Raw genomic sequence first — 6,798 nt, forward strand, 5'->3', positions numbered from 1 at the left:
AAGGCACTGTTTCTCTGCATGCCTCAGACTTTGAATGTAGGTGTTGGTTCTTCCCATTTTGCACGGATCTTATTCTGCAAGTCCTTGCCACTTAATTGGACTTTACTCCCCATCTTGATTTGTGTATGAAGAATTTGTTCTCTGAATTTAAATATTTTTCCTGAGCTCATCTCTTTGTAAATTGCGATTGATATCAGCTCTGCTGGGAGTGAACTCTGTATGTAAAAAGAGTAAAGGTTCAACATATCCATGGTAGATCTTTTTCTAACTTCTACATTTTTCTCAAAATGCCCAGAGTTTATCATTCATCATTTCCATGCTGTGACTTAAAGCCTTTGCTTCTTTAGTGAGAACAACTAGTAGACATCCAGAAATTGCAACTTTATGATACAATACTTTGCCAGAAGGCAGCGTATCCCTTCTTGTTTGAGAAGGTACAAAGAAAAATAAAAAGTTTCAGTTATTTATATGAGAAACAGCAATGTTTCAGTCATTTATGTGAGAAAAACCAAACGACACATTTCCACATGTCCCCTTTCTTCATGGTCTCTCAGTTCTACCCAAATGAACCAGAAGATTCCTGTGAAAACACAAACGTTGCCAGTAAGAAATGAAGAGGAAGAACCTCTGTCTTGACGTAGTGTAAAACCAATGGTTATGTGCTTCCTTATACCTCTATTTCCAGCACATTTTTACAGATGCTATCAGTATATGCACTAGGTGTGACATCAAAAACAAACCTATCTTAGTAAAGGAGCACCAGAGGAAACTCATAACTTGTTTATAGGAATTATAAGTAACTACAGTTAAATAAAATGATAGAACTACAAAAAAGGGTATGTAACTGGTTTTATCGACACCCTACCCTCCCTTGCGTTTTATGTGTTCTTAAATCAGATAGCATCTGTTGTTAGAGGACATACTGTCATGAAACTACTTCCAATCTGAGCTTCTTAGTGCTTCTGTAATAGAAAAGGAGGAAGAGAGTAGCAAGGCATTGTGCCTCTAGATGAGGAATCACGAAGGGAACTCTCAATAAAAACAAACTACATTCAAACAACTAAACCTCAGAATCAAGACAGACTCTGTAAACCAAATGAAAGCTATCTTGAGCAGCTGTTTTGCAAATTCCTGACTCTAGTGAAGCAGGACAGCTTGCTCTCCTTCTCTCCTGTCGTCTCTCCCCATGGTTGAGGCAAAGGCCCTCTATTTTCAGTGTTCTGCTTCCCACTAGTCATAAAACTTTGTCGGGTAGCTCTTCCCTGACAATCTCATCAGTTGACAGTAAAACATTGCATTTAGCTTAACAAACTCTGAGAGTTTGATGAAGCCCAAAGAACTAGAGATAGGTTCTCAGCTTTCAATCAAATTTGAGCTGAATTTTAATGCAACTCTCAGTCCGGGGGAAGCACTGAAGAATGACATTGCTTCTCAAGGCAATAACTTACCACAGTATGAAAGCTGGCTACTGATGGGTTTCTCAGTTTTGTCTCAGCAATACTGAGTGCAGCTTCACTGTGCAAACAGGAACTGTTGATTTTTTCTTCAGTGTGCTACTATAAACTAAAATGAAGCTAAAATTCAGCCTTTGCTACTAGCTTCCACCTGGATTCTACCACATCCTTAGTAATTCCATCTCTGTAAAACTTAAGCTACTGTAATGCACAGAACTTGGACAACTTGCAAACGTCAGAGACCTCAGACAGCTTCAAATGCTGCACGTCCATTCTAAGACTGTGTCTCTGGAAGCTTGAGAATTCCACTCAAGTTATGTTAATCACAAGGCTGGTCTCCAGAAGTCATGGCTACACACCTTAACATGAAGCCCATTCAGCGTCGAAGGATACTGCTACCTTGACAGGAAAGAGACTGCTGTTGGCAGGAAATAATACAAGTCTTTCCTCTGCCTGAAAGAATCTTATTTTATATTGTCTCCTTTCACACTATCATTAGGGCAGGTATTTGGAACAGGAGGGCCTGTTCTAAAACAGCTTCTGAAAGGAATAATTACAGTCTAGGATAAAAGAATTTTTTTAATATATGAAGTCATAGAAACAATACATGTGTGTTCTTACGGCTGCAGTGTTTCCAAGATAATGGCAGGAAAAAGTAATGTTAAGTCTCCAGTAGCAGTAGCATCCCTGCATTTGACCTTCTGTAGTCTGAAAAACATGGGAAAGTTCTGTCTCCTAACTCTTGTTGAATCTTGCTTATATTAATACAGACAAGAATTAACTACCCACTCCCACGGTTTTCTGTTTCTGGTCATTTCAGTGGCAGAACTTGCATGCTGGTTGTACATCTCAGTTAGATCTTCCACAGATGAGACTTCTTTTACAGAGACTAAAAGGTTTTTACAGTGCCTTGTGAGCCAGTACATCACTATTTCTGCAGCTCTTCTTCAGACAGAGCTCCCTTTGACTTCAAAGGGAGTTCTGTCTGAATAAAGACTTCAGGATTCAGGCCTCAGGATATAAATGCTGCGATCAATCTTTTGAGCATGATGAATAACGTTTTCTTGGCTTCCAGAACTATATTAAGCCAAATAATAGCCCCAGGATTCAAAATGGGTTAAACAGGAGAATCTGCTTTGTTTCAACCTACATCTTTATTTAGCTTTTAAAACAGCTTAGTCCGCACACCTCATGCTGATGTGCCCTAAAACTCCTCCAACAGTAAGACCAAATGTTTCAACAGTTACTTTTACAGCCAAGCCTATCACAGCATGAGGCACTATGAAACAGAGCTGTGTTCAATGGAAACAAACATACTTGCTGCACACTGACCTGTTTAAAAGTTGTGACCTGAGTGTACAGTCTAAAACAAAAGGCCTGAAGGCTGAGAACTTTGTGATATGGTAGGGAGGTTTGCAGGCACTGATTCTGATCAGATCATCATAGTAACAGACATTGCACAAACATCAGTTAGTGATACAAAAAGTAGACAGTTCAGGTAAATAAGATAGGTATTCCCTGTCTCTTTGTAATTACTCTGACTTTATAGATGGAAAGTTCAGCTAGGGAGAGATTATATGACTTACCCAATGCCTCTTAGAATGTCTAAAATGAAAACTGGCTGCCAAGCTGATGCCTTACTGTTGAGACTACAATCCCCACTTTTATACAGCGATAACAGTATGTTACAGAACATTACAGTATGTTAGAAAATCATAGCTTCCCTTCTCTAGTCCCAGCCCTGGCTGGCCTCCAGCACCCCCCAGCCACACTTGCCCTGAAACCAAACACCTCAATCCTTCTCCTTACTATTGACAAGTTTTGCCAGTGCTGATTTCAGGAGCAACAAATCCAGTGATAAATGACAGCTGATATCATCTTAATAATTGCTGTCAGACAAGCAACAAAGCATTGGCTGTGTGAAGGAGAGCAAAAGGCAGTAGATCTCCCTATGGGTCAGGACTGGCCAGCATATCAGGCCCTCTATTCCTCTCAGAAGGGACTCTCCCATGACAACAACCCATATTTCATTAGAAAACTCTGACAAATGGCCCCACAGATTATAAGATCATGTCACAATTCAGGTTGGAAGAGACTTCACAAGGTCCCTTGTCCAACCCCTGTTGAAAGCAGGGTCAGCTCTGCAATCAGACCAGGGCGCTCAGGGCTTTATCCTTTCGGTCAGGGCTTTGTACTTTTTGATCTTAAAAACATCCACAGAGACTACATAACCTCCCTGGGCAGCTTGTTCCACTGTCTGGCTGTTCTCAAAGTAAAAAAGCTTTCTCTTGTATCCCATCTGTCCCTTGTTCTCATCTTCTCCCTTACCAGACCCAGCACATCAGGAAACATGCTTCCCCTTCCACAACAGCTACCTGCTGCATCTCTCAGTCCCTAGCTGCAAATACATACCATCCTGGTATATGTTACAGTGGGAGAATGCTGAAGCCCTCTGTTTTGTGCACAGTTAAAGCGTTGCAAAGAAACAGCTATGAAGCTGATGAGGAAAACATAAGAAACAATATACTACCCAGAATACAAGTAGCTAGTCTCCAAACTGCCAATTCAGCTTCTGGAAGAGTTTCTCTGCACTATCAGTAAGACTGAGAAGGTCTCCCTGTATACAAGATCTGCTCTGACACAGCTGAATCTACTTCATGTTTTGAACAAGTAGGGTCTTGTCCACCTTATAACTTGTAGCAGTGGTGTAAGCAGCCTGCTGATTCAGTCATATCTGTAGATGGTTTCCAGCAATTGCTTCTTTGATTTCTTGTTCTTCTCTACTTCTTTTCTTTTTCAGATCTAGGTAGTGAGTTCCCTTTCCCTCCCACAACTAGGTCAAAAAGCCTCTGACTTCCTCAGTTTCTGCAAAGCTTTGGCTCTGCTTCTTTGTGTGGATCAAGTCCAGGTGCTAGGCTGGTTTTTCCCCAGAGGCTTCCCAGCACAATCCACTCCTCTATCTCGGTTCCTGATCTTGCGGGAAGAGGCATGGACAGCATGGACAGGCAGATGTGTAGCAAGACATAGTTCACAACCACTCAGCAGCATGAAAAGTTAAATTTGTCTATCTCAAAGATGAGGATAAATTTCTCCCTCTGAATTTAAAATTTAAAAACAAATCGTTTATTTAGTGATCGTAAAATGGTTCCCTGAGCCTTCCTCCAACCAGCAGTCCCTAGGGTACAGGACTCTGCCCATCCCCAGGATGCATAAAGAGCCCAACCTGGGACTTTCAGGCAGCCCAGCACTGCTATGGGGAGCAGCTGGGCACAGCATGGGCCAGCACGGCATGAAAGACAAGTGCAATGGAAGAATCAACACTAATTGGCTACTCTTCAGGGAACCCATAGGGCAGCTCCTTTACAAGTTAATCAGGCTACTGCTAGGTGATCCTAGCTGACAGGGAGTGCTCTGCTCTTAGGACCTTACAGAGATTGAGACTGGTTTTTGACCCTTCCTTCATCCACAGTTTGGAAACTGCAGGTAACTGAATTCAGTTGCTTACGCCCAAAGGCTGCAATTTGCTTCTATTTGTTATACTTAGACATTATCTTTTTAGAGGAGTAATACCCTACAAAAAGGCCAGAGGAGCACCCTCTTCCTTTGCATTTGAGGACTGTACAATAAAAGTTATATGTATATCATCGAAGGATATATGTTAGGATCCTGTCTTTGCTAGGAATTGTAACTGTGTTGCACATGGGCATCCTGATTTGATGCAGCTGTAGCTGAGGTGGCCTCTGGGGTAGCACCACCAGACACAAATTGTGCTCTCTGGAGCACTGAGCTACAAAATGATTTCCTGAAATGAGCATCTTCCTGCTGACATCCAAGATGAGGCTGACAGTGGCTCCCAGACCGCAGAATATGAATGAAACTTGTATTCATGCCAGCTGCGTTACAGAGTACAACACACCATATATCAAATGGAAGAAGGATTCACCTAGGGAAAATAACTGCAGCTTCCAAAGAGAGATTAACGAAGACTAATAATTTTTTTAATGGATCTTTGCTGCTCTTACTTTAATCTTCAAAAATCTGTATCTTCATACATTATAACCCTATAATTACCTTTGTTTTTCATTCTTACTGAGAAAGAAATGAAATACATAGTAAATGTATTAGCAAGAGTGCATTGCACCAGTGCCATAGTGATTCCCACATGGAAATCCAGCTAAGATCTAGGCAAATGTTTACTTGTATTAACACTCTGCTGCCCTACCGTTTAAGAAGAGGTCAGTGGAATACAACTCAGGATACAGAAATAAAAAGAGAATTTTAAAATGGTCTCTTTCTGATTGCTGCCATCACCACATTAAAGTAAGCTAATCTCTTATTTGTGACGCATAACAGCTCTCTTGCTCTTGTGTCTGAGAACACTTCGAGTTTCCAGGTCAAATGGGTAGAACAAAAGATATAAAAAATGAAGACTCCATTGCCTTGCTCTCAGCTCTGCCACTAGAAGAGTATAATGGGGAGAAGGCATTTAATGTCTCTGTGTGTCAGTTTTCCCAAGATGTCATCAGCTCATGAAGCCTGATGATGACACAGAGGTGGGATACAGAGTTTATGCTGGAGTGATATAATGCTATACAGGAAGAACCTAAACATGACAGAAATTAGAAGAACAGAAATGGGTCATAAAGTGTGGAGCACAAAGTGTGAGATGCTGCCTTACTGGACCAGACCACAGATCTTCTCCAACAAGCTAAGACCTCTGCAGCAAACACTCTTCAGTTGTTAGAACACAAAGGACACAGAAGGAACTCAAGGGGAAAGAAGTGAAAGTCATGTTAAAGGACAACAGTACAGTAACAATCAAGAAAATGCTAAAGACGAGCAGTGAGGTCTGCAGCTGTCTTCCAGGAAAAGCACTGGAGAAAAGTATTTACACCAACAACTTTCAAAAGATGATTCTTTACCCATTTATGAAAATCAAATTCCAGTCCAATGTTTCTAAATTTTTAACAATTTAAGCTCCTGATTTTCAAACTGATTATGAAACGGGATCATAGTATAGTCACAGAAATGTTCTCAAGCATTATTTTGTTTGAAAATGTGATTCTAGTGATGGTTTGAGTGTTAACTACATGTTTAAAATGGAAGTAAAGTGCCATATGCCAGTGGATGAGTAACACACAATGGAACCAACTGGTCCAGTTTAATTGCCCAGGGTGAACAAAATGCAAGCATTTGGCAAGACCTACGAACTGCAGAAAACTTAATTCATCTGTGATATTATTCCAAAAGTAGCAATCAATGCCTCATTAGTTAAACACAAAAAGGGATCACATTTAAATACAAAAGCTTTATCATAGTAGCATGCCCTCACAATTTCAGTCAT

This window comes from Gallus gallus, chromosome 3, assembly GCF_016699485.2.
Source record: "Gallus gallus isolate bGalGal1 chromosome 3, bGalGal1.mat.broiler.GRCg7b, whole genome shotgun sequence".
Taxonomy (NCBI): Eukaryota; Metazoa; Chordata; class Aves; order Galliformes; family Phasianidae; genus Gallus; species Gallus gallus.